Source organism: Cheilinus undulatus, linkage group 6, assembly GCF_018320785.1.
Source record: "Cheilinus undulatus linkage group 6, ASM1832078v1, whole genome shotgun sequence".
NCBI lineage: Eukaryota > Metazoa > Chordata > Actinopteri > Labriformes > Labridae > Cheilinus > Cheilinus undulatus.
Genome location: NC_054870.1, coordinates 7,243,231 through 7,263,564, shown reverse-complemented (window position 1 = coordinate 7,263,564; position 20,334 = coordinate 7,243,231). Strand labels below are relative to the sequence as shown.

The following is a 20,334-nucleotide window of genomic DNA, read 5'->3' as shown; positions in this document are numbered from 1 at the left end:
ATAAGAAAAAGAATTGAAATCATGTTTTTCCATCCATCCATTTTCTATACCGCTTATTCCGTTCCAGGTCGCAGGAGGGCTGGAGCCTATCCCAGCTGTTGACTGGCCGCCAGTCAATTGCAGGGCTGACATATAGAGACAGACAACAGGGCACACTCACATTCACACCTACCAGCAATTTAGGAAGCCGGAGAACCCGGAGAGAGAACCCACGCATGCACGAGGAGAACATGCAAACTTCACACAGAAAGGCCCTGGCCCTGACCGGGAAGCGAACCAACGACCCTGTCAAAATATGAACTAGAATTCAAAATGATGGCTTTAAAAGAAAAAAAAAGACTTAAATTTAAAATTGGGAGTGAAAAGGTCAAAATATGATATAAAAAGTGAAAAGTTGATCATTTAAAATGTCAAAATATAAGAAAAAAAAATTGAAATCATGTTTTTTAAAAGTCAAAATATGGGATTATAAAGCCAAAGTAAGGAGTTGAAAAGGTCAAAATATTACTAAAGGTTTAAAATTGGGAATCTAAAATGTAAGAATATAACATAAAGTCCAAATTATGAGTTGAAAAGGTCAAAGCATGAAATGAAAAGTCAAAATCATAAGTTTGAGTCATAATCTTGAAATGCAAAATTAAAAACATGAAATGAAACACAAATTAGTTTTTTTTTCCCACATTCTTGAATTTTTATGAAATCTTACTCTGTACTTTTTCAGATTTTTATGGCTTAACAAGGATATTTTGAATAATCAAGTTGAAGTTTACATTATTATACTGGAGGAAAACTGCAGACCTCATACTGGTGGGCCAGTTATAATACAAATATGATCTGATCTCGTGGGCCAGATATAATCGTTCCACGGGCCAGATTTGGCCCCCAGGCCTTGAGTTTGACATCTATGCTTTAATCACTGAGGTCTATGATGGCCCGTCAAATTTGTGAAGGCCCCAAGTTAAAAAGCCAAGTGCTAGTAGCCTTCAAATACAACTGTCTTGCACAGCTTTTTTCTTGTGTTCCTACTTTGTAATTTTAGAGTGTGAAGTTTGGCCATGTGGTGCATTGAGATGAGCACAAAATGATGGTTGTCAATGCCAAATTGTGTGTCCTGAATGTGTTACCTTGAACAAACACATCTTTCACACCAATATGAGCCAACTGTGGACAAACTGAGTGATCAGGGATGCCTTCAAGTCTGCTGGTGGATAAACGCTCAGCTTTACTGTACCCTCAGAGGGAATCACCAGCCCCCCCCCCCCGTTTTTTTATCGAAGCAAGTGGTAGCTCTGGTCACATGAAGCACAATCAAGCTGACCATTAAAACCTGGAAGTATTATCAGCTAATACCAGTGCACACCAAACGAATCATGTGGGATCTATTCATAGCCTCTATTGATCTTTGAATCATGTATTAGTACTAATATGATACTGTTTCAAATCAACTGGGAGTGTTATTCGAATAATGTACAAAAGTCAGCTGGTTAAATCATGCAAGATGTCCCAGCATAGATGTTACCATGGTTACGACTGGGCTCAGGAAAGTAACAAAAGAGGGAGTCCACACACAGTTTAAAAAATTTTGTTTATTTGCAACAAATGGTCAAACTTATCAAATAACTAATGTGCTATATAGATGTGAGCCATCAGTCATGTCTGGATTGTATAGATGAGTGAAAGTGTGGTGTGATTGTGGTGAAATGTGGGTCAAACCAAACAAAAGGCCCGTCTAAAGGCCATGCTCAGCCCTGCAATCAGCTGACGACTCCTCACAGCCCCACCCTGATGCTGACTCCACACACCTGAGAGAGGGAAAACACGGCGGGAATAATACAAGGAGAAAATCAGGCAATGTGGAAATATAATAGGTGGGGTCGTCATACCTACTCATTTATAACCGGCTTACGCATGGTTGATAAATAGGAGAGCCTTTAAATTTAGGTTTAGTTTACATTTTCCTTGTAAACTAAATTTCTAGGTATTATTAATACATCAGGGCCTAGTGGTGGTTAAACACCCTTTTGTATCTCTGTACCAGGTGAAAATAACCATCTAATATCCCTCTTTTATTTAATAATTTTATTCCATAGTTCACTAAACAAAAAGAAATATAAAAGCAATCCTTGTAAAATGGATGTTCATGAACATTTCTCAAATGTTGTTGTAATATTTTCCTCCTGTGTGGCCACTATGTCTTTTGTAAAAAAAAATGCAGCTGTCATTCATCATGTGCTTCACATTGTAAGAAAAATTACAACATTGTATTCTACTGTAGGATAAATGGACTGGAGTCCTTCAGCATGTCACTGGGGTGCATGAATGGGCCTTTGACTGCTGTGACCATGGCCCGTTAGCAGACAGAGAGAAGGAATGGATCGATTGCCACTCAGAGGCCTTTCAGGCACTTTCTGAGATTGTGCTTGATAAGCGATTCCTCAAGAAGGTTGAGAAGTACCTCAGTTTCAGGTATGTAAAACACATTGAATCTAAATTTATTTATCATATTTAAAAACAAAATTTAATAAAATTGTAGAAATATGTCCATGTCCTCTATATTATTAGGTCAACAGCGGAGTTGGAATCCTTCGACAACCACATTTTAATGTATGCCAGCAAGCGTTTCGGCTTCACTCCTCCGGTTTACGAAGCCTGTACCCTTCTTGCTGTGCTGGACTACAACCACCATGTCCACAGGCCAGCCAAGCAAAAGGAGGATGGGTCTTTGATGTGGGTTTTAAACATTTTTCCTTGAATAGATGAGGGAATAATGTTTTGATACTTACAGTGTAGATGTCATGTAGGCATTCTTGAGAATGTGATAACTTATTCCTACTTCTCTTTTATATAAGGTACAAGAAGCTGTACAACAAAAAGTCAACAACTTGGAGACTGTACACCATAAAGGTAGCCAAGGAGTATGGATACATACCGGATCTACAGGCTGGATGCTGACCAGGTCTTGCCTCGTAAAAGAGCAATGCGGTCTAATGATCCAAGGCAGTATGAGGTGCTGGCAAGCATCCCTCCTCCTACGACCCAGGATCTGCCAAGGACACAAGTCAGCAGAGGACTCGGTATGATCAGTTTGGGGTTCTTTTTATATACCTTTCTATGTTTTGTCTATATCAATATTTATACCGTACAATAACTGGGATTGTCTCTCAACAGGACAAGGACAAGAAAAGCAGTAAAATGATCCAACTTGGACAATTGCATGGGACCTGGCAAAGGCACTGAATGTGCTGAGTAAGGATCAACCTTGGACAAAAGCAAGGAACCTGGCCTAAAACTTTGTGGTCTTACAGACCTGCCCTTTTGTGTAAAAAAAAAAAAAAATGTACAAAATCGTCTCCTGTTTTTTCAATAAAAAACATTTTGACCAAATTTTGTCTGTATTGCACCATTGCACTTTTTGATTTTATCTTACACAATATGACAGTGATGTTTGATGTAACTGAGAATCAAATGTTTTCATTTGTTCAAATAATGTTTTTAAGAACCATCAAGTATGTCTTCAGGGTTGAAATTTACTCTACGTAGATACAGTCATAACTCTATAGAAAATTGCATGTACTTTATAAAACTCCAGTTTTGCAAACTTGAAAGAATGAAGCCAAATTAGAGTATAAGATTCTCATATAGTTTAGAAAACACTAAGATCTAATGTATAGGAAAATTGTATTTTCATATCAGGGTGACATGTAGACCTCCAAATGGCCCTGCATCAAGTCTTTATGAGTAATTCAAACCTTCTGAAATCCTAATCAACGCTGGATTCCTAATTCCTAAACATGTTGAAGTGTGTTAAATTCTACACATTACTATACAGAGTAATTAAAGGCTTTCTAAAGCTAGAAGATAGTGACTTTGGGTTTGTTTCTTATTTCTTCAGTAAAAACTACTCATTTCAGACAAATAATATTCACTTCTATTCACTTCTAGGCTGAACACCAGCATAAAATGTGTAAATGGCAGAAAGAAAAACAAGAAGAAAGAAAGTGAAAGGTATTTATTGCTGTTGAAAATTCAAGTAAACAATAATGTAAACAATGGAAAACAGCACAGTCATACAAAAATAAAAACACTGCAACAATAGCAAATAATAAGAAGTATTGATATCAAAAGTTAAACAGTCAACAATGTAATAGTGCAACGATAGAAATGTATGACTGCAAACATTCACTTCAATTTTTTCTCAGCAAATACTACTCATTACAAAAAAAAAGTTCTGCTTAATGTAAACATGCACCACACTCAGTGGGGTGCGATTGAATATAGATAAAATCACTTCAAATTTAGCAAACAGTTAACACCAGTGCACACAAAAAAATCAAGCGTATCATAATATAAATTTTTAAGAAATAAAACAACTGTACAGCAAAAAGTACTAAACATTGCCTCCACAGGGCTCCTAGGGTGTATCAAGAGTCATACCCTCCTGAGGATGAAGCCCACATAGTACCCTTGAGGGTCAGGATATGCGTCTCTAATCTGCCAGACACAGTAGCTAGGGATTACAACTCTGTGCCCTCTTCTTAGTGCTCCATACTGCCACAAAACGTATTGTCTATAAACAGCAAACCTGAATTGTTTATTGTCCTCGACAGGGTCAGGGCGATCAACCATGGCACGAACATCATTCCACAATCTCCTTGCCAGTCACAACACCCCACTGTGGATAATGTAGCCTTCCATGTGTGGAAGCATGGAAATACAGAGGCCTCAGCATTTCTTTTCTAACACTGTAGGCATCTCCCCACAGACACACCAGATTGACAAAGGTACACTAGGACCAGGCTGGCCTGTTGGGTCCTGCGATAGTTCGATGGCTGGTTGAGCTGGTGTGGACACTGCTAAAACGTCGAAGATCATGCTTGGATCTCTTTCCAGGCATCTCACCATGACCTCCTGCTCAAATGACAGAGCTCTGATTCGGGCCTGATAGCGCCAAAAAAAAGCTAATTAAAAACTTGGTTTATTTATTTGTCGTGATAACTAGCCGGCTAGCTGCTAACGTTGTCCAAGTAAATGATCGATTGCTTGGCTGATATACGCTAATTGAGCTTTGTTTCTATCAATTATCGTTGTTCAAATCAGTGATATGTAAAAGCTCGGCAGACAGAGATGAGCTCAAATTGTAATTATTATATGACATTAAAAACTTAGCTCAGAATCAGACATTGTCGCAGCTATAGGTTTCTGTGTTTTGCTCATCGTCTTCAAGAAACGTTTCGGTAGGCCGCACACTGTAGTGTTTTGATACTGGCGGGCGCCATGTTTTAACCGGTCGAGGGCATAGTTTTGTGGGAGGGGCTCACAGGAATGAGGGAGTGATCTTAGAGAGAAACAGGTTGGGAGGGGCTGTTCTGGTTTTCAAATCTCAATCCAGCTGGCTGTGTGCCAAAATGTTACCAACTGCACCTTTAAATCCATCAAATGTTTTCCCTTTTTCATTTTCCCTGAGTATAAATCGAGTCTTTCTTTCAGCTCTTCATTAATGAAATTGGCACTCTTAAGTTATATCTTGGACTTGTAGAGTTATTTCACAATTAAGTTCACGACATATGTTGAAACCTGTGAAAACAAAGAAGATGAATGGTCCAGGACACCTTTGAGAGAAAGAACAGGAAATTTCCATCAACAGGAACCCAATAAAGTTGAAAAGAAGACCTCAGTCTCAACTAAAACTCCTGGCTAGCTTAAAAGCTAACAACAACTGCCAGTAACTGCAACGAAACACTGCCTGATCAACAGGAGACTACTGAATGCTACTTACTGAGATAGCATGGGGCGGTGCATACGTACGCATTTCACTGTATTTTTACAATGCAATGACAATAAATGACTATCTATCTAATGAGCTTTTTTGCCTTCAGATCTGCACTGTGTTTTTTGCCCTTCGCTCTCGATCTTTTGCATTCCTTCTCTCTTCATCAAGACTCTCCATCCTAGATGAGGCTTCGTTGAGTCTGGAGAGGTGGCTAGTGCAGAGAGGTGGTCCTAATAGAAAAAATATGCTTTCAGAAGACCTGCCCCTCAATCCCTGTCAAGTAAAACTACAGATTGATAAGTTAAGTGGGATTAATGATGTTAAGTTTCCTTTTTTCATTAGAACTTGAATCAGAGAGGCATTAAAAGACATTAAAAATGAATAGGTTTCGTGAACCAGAAGGGGAACATTTCCTGGGTGCAAGCATACCGGGGACTCTGAAACTTGGGGACAGCTTCTGGTGATGGAAACGACGCTGCAGGTGAGCAGCGCTAAAGGAGGAGACACAGCAGCTGATTAGCACTCATCAGCTGAAGAATTGTGTAGGGATGTGTGTTAAAAAAAAAACGAAGAGGCAGCCAGTAAGACCGCTGAACTATGAACTTGTTTTCTTTGCTGATGGGGTGTTTTCTGCTATGGTGCTGGCTTGAGCGTCAGCAAACTTTGTGTTTATATGGACATTATAGATCTTTATGTTATGAACTGTTTGGATGGATGGCATGTTAGTGTTCGGTTTAGCAGACATTTTGATTTCAGAGCACGTTAAGTAAGTTTTGGCACGTGTGGGCGCACGGTGAAGTTCGGTTTTGATTGATTGATTGATCATTTACTGTTGATTTGGGACTGACCATGTGTGAGTGGTGTGTTGCGTTTGCGGGCTTGCACATTAGGAGTGGTTTGGTTAAATAGTTTAAATAATGTGATGGTTGTTTTGAGTAAAAGGACTACATGCAAAAATCCAAAAGGTTAAAATGCAATAAATATATGGTTAAAAATTTAAAAAATTAAGTTTAAAATTTAAAAACAGGCTTCTAGAAGGATAATACTGCAACAAGCTAGAACAAAGATAATGTGAGCGATTTCGAGTAACCTGGCGGTGTAGGTGTGGAAAATGCTCGGGGTCCTGCGCCTGTCGATGACGTTACGCTATATGATTGGCTGGAAGTTGGCAGGATGATGTAGAAGATTGTAGTTGGTCCAGATGAATTACAAAACAGTTTTCACGGGATTGTAGTTCTCCGGAGAAAACATGGATGAATTTTACGAAGAAATCTCTCACTACTTGAAGAAAGGGATAAAAGCAAACATATCTATTGATAAATAGAGATCCTGAATACATCTTTTTTTTCTTTTTCATTTAGAAAAGTTAACATATGCAATTAAAGCCATCTCAAAATTACAGTACAGTAAGTTTTAATTCTCTGTACTATATGGAGACGAAGGTTCGAGGTGAATTTTTTTTCTTTTTCATTTAGAAAAGTTAACATATGCAATTAAAGCTATCTCAAAATTACAGTACAGTAAGTTGTAATTTTCTGTACTATATGGAGACAAAGGTTTGAGGTGAATTGAATGTACAAACAGAAATAAAGACAACCGTAAGGGGCTTTAAACCGAGCAAATCTGACTCTTATTAAATGGGGCACAATGTAGTTTGTCCAAGTGGAGATGCCGTAGTGTGAAGTCATCGACAGGCGCAGGACCCCGAGCCGATCTGGCAACCCGAGCACATCACAACCTACACCGGTTCTTACAAATATCCTCTTGTATCCACAGTAAATGGCACATTAGTCACTCCAGTCGAAATCTCTCATATTATCTCTGTTTCAGCTTGGTGTGGTGTTATTATTCCTGTAGAAGCCTGCGGACACACACAGTTGATCAAAGGATATCAGTGGGCGGCGGAAGGAGACAAAATGGCAAAAGCTGCATCGTAAACTAGTGCCTGACACAAAGGGTTTTAAAAGTGCTTTGAATATTTTGGACACAGCGTTCAGGCAAGCCGACATATTTTATTGGCCCATTTTTATGTAAAACTCATTAAACTACGCAGAAAAAGCACTCCCATCTACAGCCATTATCCTGCAGATCTCTGAGCTCGTAACAACCACCGGATCAACTTTCACAGAAATCACTGGAGGATAATGCCACTACTATAGCCAAGCACCTCACAGACCCAACTTCAAAAATCCTGAAATATCCTTTAAAAAAAACACACGGTTTGTATCTTTGTCTTTTCCTGTAGCTCTATGTAAGTAATTATTATATTAAACTCTGTTTGAAATGTAGTTCAGTATTAATACTTCACTGAAAATATAATAATTAATTATACATCAAAGATTTGATATGAATTGGATTGTGTACAGGAGCTCAAGAAACCCCCATCTGGAAGTGGCACTGGATCAGGGGAGGCTACTGCTCGAACATGGAAGTGGTTCTCTCACATGGATAAGGCAATAAGTGGCAGGTCATCTATAAGGCTGTCCTGCCTTATTGCCTAGGCCTGGGGAGAGACCACTCCCGTGTCCCAGGCCAGCACCCTCTGATTCAGTGCCATCAGACATCTAGCCTCGAGGAAAGCAACAGAAGCCGCAGAGAAAGCCAAGAGATGGCTTTGGATTAAGAGGGCAGATCCATGGACCACTGTTGGGGTCTGGGCAAGGGTGTCTGATGTTGAAAGACCCAAAAACACCCAATGACCCCAGGTCACATCACTGATAATGCGTCTCAGCACATCCACAAGTTTAATCTTTCACTGACTAAATAAAAATAGGGCAAATACAGTGATGAATAAAAAAATGAAAATTGAACCAAGTAAATAAATGAATACATGATTAACTAAATAATCAAATAAATAATTAATAAATGGTTGAGTAAATGAATCAAAAAGAAGTAAGTTATTATCTAGAAATTAATATATGATTGAACGAATGAATGAACAAATGACTTAATGATGAAAAAAGTAGAAACATTTAAATGAATGAATATATGACAAAATAATAAATACATTAATAATGGTAAATATAATAATAAAAATAAAATGACAAAATAGTATTTTTTTTTTTTTTGCATAATTGAATAACTATTTAAATTCATCATATAAATAATAATATATAAAATATGTCAAGTAATAACAAATAAATTACAAAATAAATGAATTGCTAATAAATGAATGAATACTTGGTACAATATTATATCAATCCATCCATTGACAAAAGAAAGAATAAAATAAAGAAAAAGGAATGAATTCACAACAACATCAATAACAACAAAGGTTTTTATAATAATAAGTATAATGAAAGATAATGGTGTAAAGATAAATGATATAAATCTGTTATCATCTGTGACGTATGAGATCAGATTGCATCGGTCCATGGAGCCCTGGATCGGTTAAAATGCACTACGAACAGTCTGATGCCCTGGATTTATGGCCGTGTACCGGTTTCTTGAGGTCCAGTGGCTCATACTTGACTCTGATTTTCCATATACAGCGTGCACGCTGCAGGTTTGCGCCGACCAAAACGGGAGCAGCCTCACCCACTGGAAGCGCCCCACTGTGGCATGCAGGCTTGTGCAGCTGGGAGGGGGAGGGCACAAGATCACCGGAGAGCCACAAGCTCATGTGGGAATTGCGATATCACACGATAACAAAACATGTTGTAAACTGAGAAAAGTTGTAAATAACAAATCACTTCGCCTTTCAGAGGTTGCTTTGCCGTTCCCAACCATATAACTCCGTGATTTGTATCACTTCCAGCATGGGTGAGTACATTATTTCTATAGAAATTTATTTTTTGATCACAATTTAGTGTATTTCATGATTAACTATTTCCTGCATTGGGGTGGTTTATTCAGCATAAAGAATAATCCGTAATTTCTGCTGTTTACGATGTTAATTAAAGTCTCTGTGATTACCTTTGTTAGAGAATGCAAATTATAATTGACCAATTCACATTTTTTTCCCATATAGAGTTCCTGTGAGCAGGAGGAGAACATTTACTTTACTTCTGCTGCTTGACATGGCAGAGAGGAGAGGTAGGTGCATCCGCTAAACCAGCGACACAGAGAACAAGGAGACTTCCATCATCTCGTGGCAGAGCTGAGGCTGGATAGCAGACGCCATCACACAATATTAACAATAAGTTTAATAAATCACGATCCAAATGTATAGAAATTTGAATGGACATCTACTCATTTAAAATACACAGTGAATTGTAAAAATGAACTTTAAAAATGTTAAATGTGTTTGAATAATAAAACAAACAGGTATTTACATCAAGGAATCAGACAGTTGTAAGAAATTATTTTTATTAAAATAACAGGTCTATAAACATCTGTAAAGAACCTTTAAAAAAACAGACTTATATTTTAACTAACAATGTCTAAAAATTTATTAATAAATAGACTTACATATAAAGTGCTTAACAAATTTATCAGACCACCCTAACCCTAGCCAAAGTAAAGTTTATGCCACAGCTGCCCTAAATTAACAGCACTGGTAATTACCAAAATCATTTTTTATGTTTCTGCAATGGTTAATACACCAGTATATAGAAGCTCTTCAACCAAATGATATTTTTAATGCTAAAATATAATTATTATTGTTATCCATGAATTTTCAAATTTAGTGATTTACAAAAAAAACTGAAAAAATAGTAAAGCACATTAATATTTCCTGATTAATATGTCAAATTATAGTTATTTACTTGCATTCCTGAACAGAAAAATGAGTTTTAGTGGTTGAATGTTATGCTTGATTCATTTTTTACTTCTCAGAGAAGCCCAGTGAGCCGGCTCAAGTTTGGGTATAAAAAGGTGAATTCAGTTTGAAATCCCTCATTCCTGTTCAATATGATAAAACGTGGAGAGCTCACTAAAAATGAAAAAGTCCGCATTAAAGCACTTCATGATGCTGGCTGGTCTTTGACACAAATATGACAGGTGGTCGAATAAATTTGTTAAGCACTGTATCGTATAAAAAACTTTTGTAAACGTCTGTAAACAACAATAACAACAACAATAGAATATTGTAATAAAATATTGTTGAAACATTTGTAAGCAATAGAAAATTAAATAACATCTATACAAACAATTATAAAATGTTTAAAAAAAGGTTATATTCTAATAAATAAGAAATGAAGATTAACATAATTACAAAATAAGAAACTATTTACATTTAGTATTTACATGACCTCAAGATCAGCTAAAAAAGCCCCCTCAGTGCTTTCCTCCTCCTATTGTTCAGAGCTACTAGACAGCATGCGTGTAAATGGCCCTGTTGGTCTAGTGGTTGTTTGGGTGGGGTGGGCTACTGACTGAAAATGAGTATGAGTGGATGGTCCTCTGATTGTTGAGGGCAGGATGTGGTATCTGAGTGATAATGGAGTTGCAAAGCAGCAGGGTGATGGGGGTAGTGAGTTGCTGTAATAGTTCTCTGTCCAAATTGTGTGGTGTGTTTAAGTTTTCTATTTCAGCCTGCCGTCTCCTGTTTTTGTCCGGTCTGTGTATCATTGGAACAAGGCTTAGTGTGAAGTGATAGGATTTGTCCAATTCAGTATCTGGCATCTGTTGTTTTGGGGAGGGCTCTTGCTGTATGGATATAAGGCGGTCACTGATGTTTGTGTGTTGTGGTTTGTAGGTCCTTCTGGCTTCTTTGCCTTTAGTGCTCTGCTTCTCAGCTGCTGTTGGGGCTCGGTCCCTGGGGTTACGGGACCTTGAGGGCCTTTCAGCCTCTCTTGAGGTGGGGGGCAATGAGAGGGATGGGGCAGGAGAGGGTGTTGTTGTCCTTTGCTGTGAAGGACCAGGGTTGCTTGGACGCCCCTCAGATCTTGAGAAGGAGAGAGGAGTCCCAGGGTGGTTCTGTCCTCCATCATGGCCACTTCTGCCAGACTGCTCTTGGAACTGTATAACCGTTAAAAAAAAAAAAAAAAAAAAAAAAAAGATGTGAACAAGAACCAGGAGAAATTTGCATAGGGTGAACTTAATTTAAATTTATAAACATCAAAACATTTATTGTTTATTACAAACAATGTTGTAATATATTGACAAACATTATGAGGTTTTAAAGGATTGAATATTTTCATGCATATATTTAAACAGTTTTATACAACCTCCTTTGTTGGAGATAGGGCAAAAGGAATGAGATGAACTTTTCATATTTCCATTTCTTTTGGGTAGCCCCTGCTGATCCACTAGGCAGAGAACTTCTTTTTTCTGCTTTTTACAAAAGCATCCCTGAGTGTCTTACATCTGGCCTTGCAGACATCAACTGAAAAAAACAAGGTGGAGAATATTTCCCTGCAGAATCAACCTGCATCCACAGAATTTTGATGCGTTTGTAGTTGCTGCACGCATCCTGCACAATTTTTTGCTTGTCCCAAGTGAAAACCACAGGATGCTGGACGATGCAGAGCAGCTGGAAGACTCATGGCACCAGGGCAGAACATGGGAGGAAACAGAGCATCAAGAGAGGCCTTTACTGTGAGGGAGACTTTCTGCACGTTCCTCAGCTCCCCTGAGGGCAGTGTCTCTTGGCAGGACAGGATGGACTGAATTTACCAACATATAATACCAATATATCAGTTATTTGTTTGACAAGCTGTTCTTTTGTTCCCTTTTTTATTTTGTAAATAAACTATCCCTGAAAAACTCAGTTTGACACTTTTATTTAAGTACAAATTAAAAATGGCGGATAGATGACTAAAATGGTATTTTCTGAATGATATTAAACTAAGTTTTGCTGTATATGTTGTATTTTAATCTCTTTACACCACTCAGGCATTACACTGTGGTTGTAAGCTACCTGACGACACAAGTCTCCAAAACGTCAGCACCCTCCCTCGAAGTAAACTGTAGCCTAAATGAGAAGTATACTGGGACAGGCACCTATTTTAAACAGCAAAATCGTCTGTGACAGTGGATAAAATGAATCACATGGGCTTAAAACAAGTTAATGGTTTTAGTTGGAACTGTTTAACTTTACAGAAAAAAAACTACAAATGTGCAAAAACGTGAAATGTGAACTAGATGGTTGGATTATGGAACAGTAGAGATAGAAAAACATGTTACATGTGATGAAAGGCTTATAAACAGTTTCCCAAGTGGCTGTTGATCTTAATAACAATCGCTATTACCAAGTACTTAACTATACAGGTCAAACTCATCAAAAAGTATTGAAAACCAAATGAAGCAGTACAACTCACCATCCACTCCCAGAACTTCTGAAACTTCAGTCCACGCCTTGTCCTTTCTGTTTATGTCCTTGTAGAAAGGATGCGTGGTGTCATACATAATATATTTCTCCACCTCCAGGGTTAACTTCTCTTCATCCATGGCGTTGTGTTACCTCTGGGACCCTCTGACTAACTGTTAACCTGATGCTCTTGCCTCCAATTGTGACATAATGACAACCTATTGAGGAAATTTACATTTGAGAGTCCGTGCATTGTGTTTTATTTTGAAAGTATCAGATGTTCTACACTTGTAACGTGGTTGGTGCTTTCTGAACAACTGTGAGGAAAATCAGCCTGGTAACCCACTGAGTGTGAGTCATTCAGTGTAGTGCCAGGTGTGTGTGGCTGTTTGCCACTGATTGGGGCCAGGTGTGGCAAACATATATATACTCCTGGGCTGCAGCACTCAGTGCTGACTCATTATCTCACCATCAGAGGTATTGAGAACAACCCCCTGTGTCTCTGCTTGAGAGTGTGACAGTTAAAGGTCACCTAAGCATTGTGTAATACAGTTCTTGTCTACATTTTATGAGAATAATCAGTTGCCCCTGGATTAAAGATTACTGCACTGAAAAGCATTAACCAGTGTTTTGGTTTTCTTTTTCACACCAGTCTGGTGATCTTTGTTTTTTTTTTATCTGAAGATATATTTCTCAGTCTCCCTAGTAGTTTGTGTTCATTTCAGCTGCACGGCAGCAGTGGTTTAGTTTCCCCTCTTCTCAGTACTGTCAAGAATGGGAGTTTTTTGGTTGTGGGCTAGTTTTCTTGAGCTTTTGTTTTCCCCCTTTTCCCATTTATCGCTTGCGATTTAGTGGTTATCCTTCTAGGATAACTTTTAGAAACCTGTTGTCTGCAGTTGTGTCCCATTGCCCCTCCTACCTGACAACGACAGTGAATTTAATAGGTTTGGCAGCAGCCGGCGCTGAAAATAGACCTGCAGCGTATCTGAAAAGAAGCGGGGTGGAGTGGCGCACCAGGCACATGCTGCTGCCAGTCTGGAGCGTCGGCTGTGGAAATGCTCTGATAGACTAGAGAGGGAGCGATTTGCTCCACAGTATGATTCGCCGGCGTTCCGTGGTGCTCACGCTGTATACGGAAATTGGGGGTGACACTGTTGTGCCACTTGGCATGTGAACTCTCACGAGATTCCAGTGTTGACCTTTTACCTGTGAGAGCAGTGACGTCAGCAGTGTAGCTGGAGAGCCACAACATGTCGGACAATGTGAATGAAATATACAGAGCCTCTTATCTAAAATTGAAGGTTTGGAAGTCATTTGGATTTTTTTAGAAGAACAGAAAAGTACACCAAAGCCTGGCCATTTGTAAACTTAGAGCTGCCATCAAATACACTGGAAGTACAACAAATCTTAATAATCACCTGGCGAGACGACATGGCAAAACTGATGCAGGAGTCAGGGAGGCTAGCACCGCTAGCACGAACAAGAGTAGGCAGGACAAAGACAATTAAATACAAATGTTTTTCCAACCGCAGTTCAGCCATAACTCGGCAAGGTCCAAGGCAATTACAGCATCTATTATTATATCTATTATTGCAAAAGACTTACAACCTTACAGTGTAGTTGAAAGCGGAGGCTTTGAATCATGTGGCCAGATTTGTAATTTATTTTTATTTTTTTATGTTTTTAGTTGGGTGTACAACAACATTAGGCACGCTACTGACTGAGTGCTTGGTGTTATAATTTAAGGTATGTTTCAGGTTGCTTCCTTTAAAAGAGAATTGTTATTTTTAAATGTGCATATAGTATTTTGATGTGTTGTTTATTTCTTTTTAGGACTGCTGCGTTATTTAAATCTTTCACTGTTTCTTTTCCCACTCTGTTACTATTAAGATTAGTTTAAGTAATCTGAACGGGCTATGTGCAATAGTAATGAGCAAAATGCAACCCTCAAGTCATAGTAAAATACAGAATGTGTAGCTGCTCTGCAGGCATCGACCCTCCTGTTTGCTGTGTCTGTTTAACTGTAGTGATTTATCCACTCTGCCGTGCGAGTTTAATTTTCTATGGGACGGTGTGAAGTATTAAAGAGCATCTACTGTTAATATATACTTTTTACTACAGCATCAAATGAGATTGTGGAAGCAATTTTGCACATTTAGCTGTGCGCCCCGTTTAGTGTGTTATAGAGTATTTTCCTTGTTGTTACTGTTTATGGTTACCTCTTATCAAGTTAGTCTGGCTGGACTTTTTATTTGACAAACCCCGAATAATTGTAAACTTGCTTTGAAGTTGTCAGCCTCTTTCCTGCTTAACTGAGACACTTACCTGTCTGTTTATACATCATCTGTGGTAAAAATCAGCACTTAACTGTGAGTAGACAAAACTAAATACTACATAAAGAACAAAGTTAAACAAGAACTTTCCCAAGCAGAGAGAGTGGCAATCACGACCGATGCCTGGACGTCATGTACAACCAATTCATACGTGACTATTACTGCATGTAATATTTCTCCAGACTGGGAATTAAGGAATCAAGTCTGACAAACTAAAGTCTTCAAGGACACACACACCGGAAGAAATATAGGTGGATTACTGAAGGAAGCATGTGCTGATTGGAACATTTTGGATAAAGACCCAGCTCTGGTAACTGACAATGCCAGAAACATGATTGTGGCTGGACTGGAAGCTGAAATGAGCCCTCACCTCAGCTGCTTTGCACATACATTAAATTTAGCTTCACAGAAGGCTTTACAAATGGACTCTGCTGCAAGGTTGCTAGGGAGAGTGAGGAGGATGGTTGGGTTCTTGCAACGCAACATTAGAGGCACTGAAATCCCCCGTGGCTTTCCCTTCACACAAGCTAATACAAGATGTATCCATCAGGTGGAACAGCTCCTATTATTTACTGCAGTGGTTTTTGCCACTCTCATGTCCAGAGAGCTCAGGAAAGGAGAGGAGGTGAACACTCTAAATGAGAGAGACATTTGCAGTGCTGAAGACAGTGTCAAGCTGATGGCTCCAGTAAAAGTTGTGACCACTGTCATGTTTGAGGAGGAGCAGCAACAATCTCAGTGATTGCCCCACTCAAAGCGAAACTTCAAAAGCACTTTGAGGCTACTGAAGAAGACAGCTTTCATCACTGAGATGAAAAGGGCCTTCAACAATGACCTATGAGAAGCAGTACACAGACCTCCATGACCTCCTCTACACTGCATCAGCTCTTGACCCTCGCTTTGAGACTTTGCCTTTCCTGAGTGACCATGAAGTGGAGAGGATATTCATCTGTCTTTCTGTTGAAGCTGCAGCCATTCACAACAAGGTAACAAACAGCATGTTATTTAGTAAACTTTACTTTTTCTATTGTGCAGTCTGTTTCCCACACTCTGCATTTGACACTGTTACTTTTACTATTGGTAGTTTGAGACAGGGGACAGCCAGTTCAGAGAGTGGAAAGGCAGACAGATCCTTTGACAGACCCTGATCAAGGCAATCTGGACAGCGTAGTTTGTTCCCAGATCCAGGATAAACTAAAAGGTGTGTTGTTGAGCATAATAGGGTGTAAGCAGATTCTAATTTCTTTATAAAATAAGGTAAAAGAAAAGACTTTGAAGGTCATTGCACACAAGACCAGTAATTAACGGTAATTTTTTTGAACCTTCGAAATGAAAGCAGCAACAAGATTTTCAAGAGAGAAGGCCAGTTAGGAAGTCATGAGGTACAGAGAGCGTAATCCTTTGCCCATCAAAGACAACCCACAAAGGTGGAAGGAACAATCAGACCTCCCACTGATGTCATCGCTTGCAAAAACAAACTCTGTGTACCTGCAAACAGCGCAACTTCAGAGTTTTCAGCACAGGGGATGTTGTTTCAGTGTGACGCAGTGTTCTCAGACATGATCACTGATAAATTGAGACATCGACCATCTCCAATCTTGCATTTATTATCTCTAGCTAACATCTACTGCAAATCAAAATAATAAAAATAAAGAAAACTACAGCATCATACTAGTGTAGCGGAAAATAAAAACAAAAAAGGAAATATGCTGCTGGTTAGGTATTGACGAGTGTGAACTCGCATTCTCATATGCTCTACACCCACCTTTTCTTTGTTCAGTTGGGTGTGTTTGGGAGTACACATGTGCATCTATATATGTGTATGTAGGTATCTGGAGGCGCGTATGACGATGTCAGTGTGTACATGTTTATCCTTGAATACATGCATGTTCTGAGTGCTCTGAAACCACTACTCTTGCTCTTTCTTAAGGTTCGGCATTTTGACTAATAGCATATGTGTGTTTCAAGATACTAGGATGTGTGACCTGTTTAATGTATAGAATATAAAATATTTCACATCAAATATCATTACAGAGAATAATGCCTTGTAAATAGCACTACCTCGCTTCCTACACTGTCTTACTTGCCTTTTTTCCTTTCTCTCTTTCTTTCATTTCCATGTTTTGTTTTTCTTCTTTTTTAATGGCTATGCTTATTATCATTGGCAAATGATCAATTTACATGGTGAGGTCTAATTAAAAGGCCCTTTGGGTTTCTTTACCTCACCTGAACAAATCCGCATATGTACTTTCCTTGTGAAAGCTGAACAACACTGGACAAGCATGAATGAACTCTTTTCTGTGGGTGAGATGTAAACAGAAGTCAGAAATTTAACGGAGTTTAACAGGAACTGGTTTTAATTCACCACCTCGCCGTGTGTGTCACCAGTTTCCCTCTGCCTCTAAAATGTTTGTATAGGTCACAGTTTCTTACAGGTGCACACATTTTACCAGCAGGTTTGTTTATTATATAGATTTTACACTCTACGTGAAAAGTGGCGAACGCCAACTTCAGGCCCCAATTTGTGCGTACACATCGGTTATAAATGAGACTCCTGAACTTTCTCCTCTTGCCTTCAAGCTCCTCCCTGGCCACAGAGGATCAGCACGTCAGTGATATTTATGTGTGTGTGCTCCAGCTGTTTGTGTCTGTGTCGCTCACGTGAGCCAGGCGTGTGAGCTATGTTAAAGTATTATTTGTTTAACATTTCCTCAATATCATACGTTTGTGGAGGAAAAATAAAAGTTAAAATCTTCACACGTGTTGTTAAGACAAAAATACTAAAATTTCTAACATCACAATTCCAACCCTCCTCCTTTATCTGGGCATGAGCCCGATAAAAATGACTCAAAGGAAATACTCTGGCACAGTTACTTTAATTTTCTATTTTTTTTAATTCATTTATTTTTCTATTTTTTGTAAGTTTAGTTTTCTTAAGATTAGTTTAGTTTCAAACCTTATTTTCCACATAAGAGCCTACAAGAAATCACAGTGAAATATGAAAAATTTTAACCATAAAATGTGTTTTTTTAGTGAACAATCAACATTAGCATTTAAAAAATAGAAATGAAATATTAAATAATAATAACAAAAATAATAATTTCTTCTCCTCTACACCTGTATAAGTCCTAGACTGGAGGGATAAACCATCCTTTCCTCCACTGTTTCCTCAAGTGTCTGATTATAACTGGAAATCCAACAGACAGAGGAACGAGGTTAGCTTCCATAGGAGCACATTCACTTCTTCTTCATCCTGGAGTAGATAAAATATTGGAATTATGCATTTTTGACAATCTGTTTTTTAAGAGATATGAAAACATTAAAATGTCTCTGGAGGGGTTAGCAATAAATTAAACACACAATCAAAATGGCTGTTACCTGAGTTAATACCAGGGTTCTGCAGGGAAGATAGTCGTTTCCTTCTTGGATTTTTTGGAGAGGCTCGAGCTAATGAAAAAGGAAACAGCGTGTTTTCAAACCAAAACTCGAAAATGCATTTTGGTTTGTCGTAACTAATTCCTCCCAAAAATAGGGCCAGTGTACAACATCAATGAAAACAACTTTTAAAAGCCTGCTTCTACAACATTGAAAGCCCGCCGGCTGGTGAAAAGGGTGGATTGTGTCCCCTTGTCTGTGGCCCCTTCAAATGTGTCCAGAAAATGGAGGATCCAACCTGGGTGGGGATGAGGGCGGCCTCCCACTACAGATTTATAGTTAATGATGTCCTTAGAAACTAGGGAAACACAACCATTTTAGATTTCTGAATTTCATTACATAGATGGATAGACAGACAGATGGAAATATATATAGACAGAAAGATAAAGACAGACTGACAGATAGATAGCGAGAGCTCACCTGTTCTATCGTCAAAGTTTTATTGGCACTGGTTCTTTGTTTACCACAACTTTGTTGATGACTGAGGCCTAAAATTCAGAAGATGTTTGATAAAGCTATTAGTCTGTAGAAAAATATTACACATTATATTGTTAACAAGATATACAATATTTTTTACAAAAACATATCCCACAAAATAAATATTTTAATCAACTTATATCCATCACCCTCCCTCACCAAGTAACCAGGCTTGTTTTGGATTTGACGTCTTTGCTCAGTGAGTTCATCAATTTCAATCCCTCCAGTTGGAGAGCGTCATTGATTTTTAAATGCACTCTCTGGAAAAACTGAGTGTCCCTCTCAATATTTAAATGAAATTGCGGGTTGTCCCTTCTCAAGGTGTATCCTCGTTTAGCATAATTTCCTCCCTCTTTGATCTCCACTTCAATTCCCTCATAAATCAAAAGTTTCTTGACAGTCCTCCATCGGTGATAACCACATTTCTGTTCTTCTTTTTTAGCCCAGGCTGAGCATCCCCTGCCTTCAGGAACACCCAGTTAATCACTTTGTCCTCCTCTTCGATCTGTAAAATGTGGATATGAATGGGCGGGGGGTTTTATATGGTTTACTTGGACCTCTCATCAACACTGTAGCAAGATCCATTCTATTCTATCCTTCTATTAGGGGTGTAAAGGTTTTTGTATTTGTCCCGAACCAGGACGGTTCAGAGTCACAGTTCGGTGCACGTAGTCCCACAACAAATATGTGTGAACCATATTAAAAAATAAAAGAAGACGAATGTGACAGAAGAAGAAGAAATGTCCACTCTCAGCTTCTGCTGCAAGAGCAGCAAGACCCACTTCTCATTTATGATTATTATTATTATCATCACTGACATTATTATTATTCCTGTTTCATTATTAATGATAATAACATAATGTGCTTTGTTTATTCATTTTATCATTATTATTATTATTATTATTATTATTATTCCTAACTATGTAACATGTTTTATTTCTTTAATTTTTGTTTTCATTTTACTGCTATAATTATTAATTTTATTATTATTATTGGTGATCATGGTTTCTCAGGCTTTGTTTATTCCTTTCATTTTTATCATTATTCTCACTTCATTATTTTAATTTTCATTATTAATGAAAATTATATAATATGCATTTATCTTATTATTATTATTATTCGTAATT

At 38.3% G+C, this 20,334-nt stretch overlaps 1 pseudogene; it reads right to left on the bottom strand.

Annotated features, from left to right (window-relative positions):
• Positions 1–11,053: 11,053 nt before the first annotated feature.
• On the bottom strand, positions 11,054–13,102 carry LOC121511187 (annotated as a pseudogene).
• Between the last annotated feature and the right edge of the window lie 7,232 nt (positions 13,103–20,334).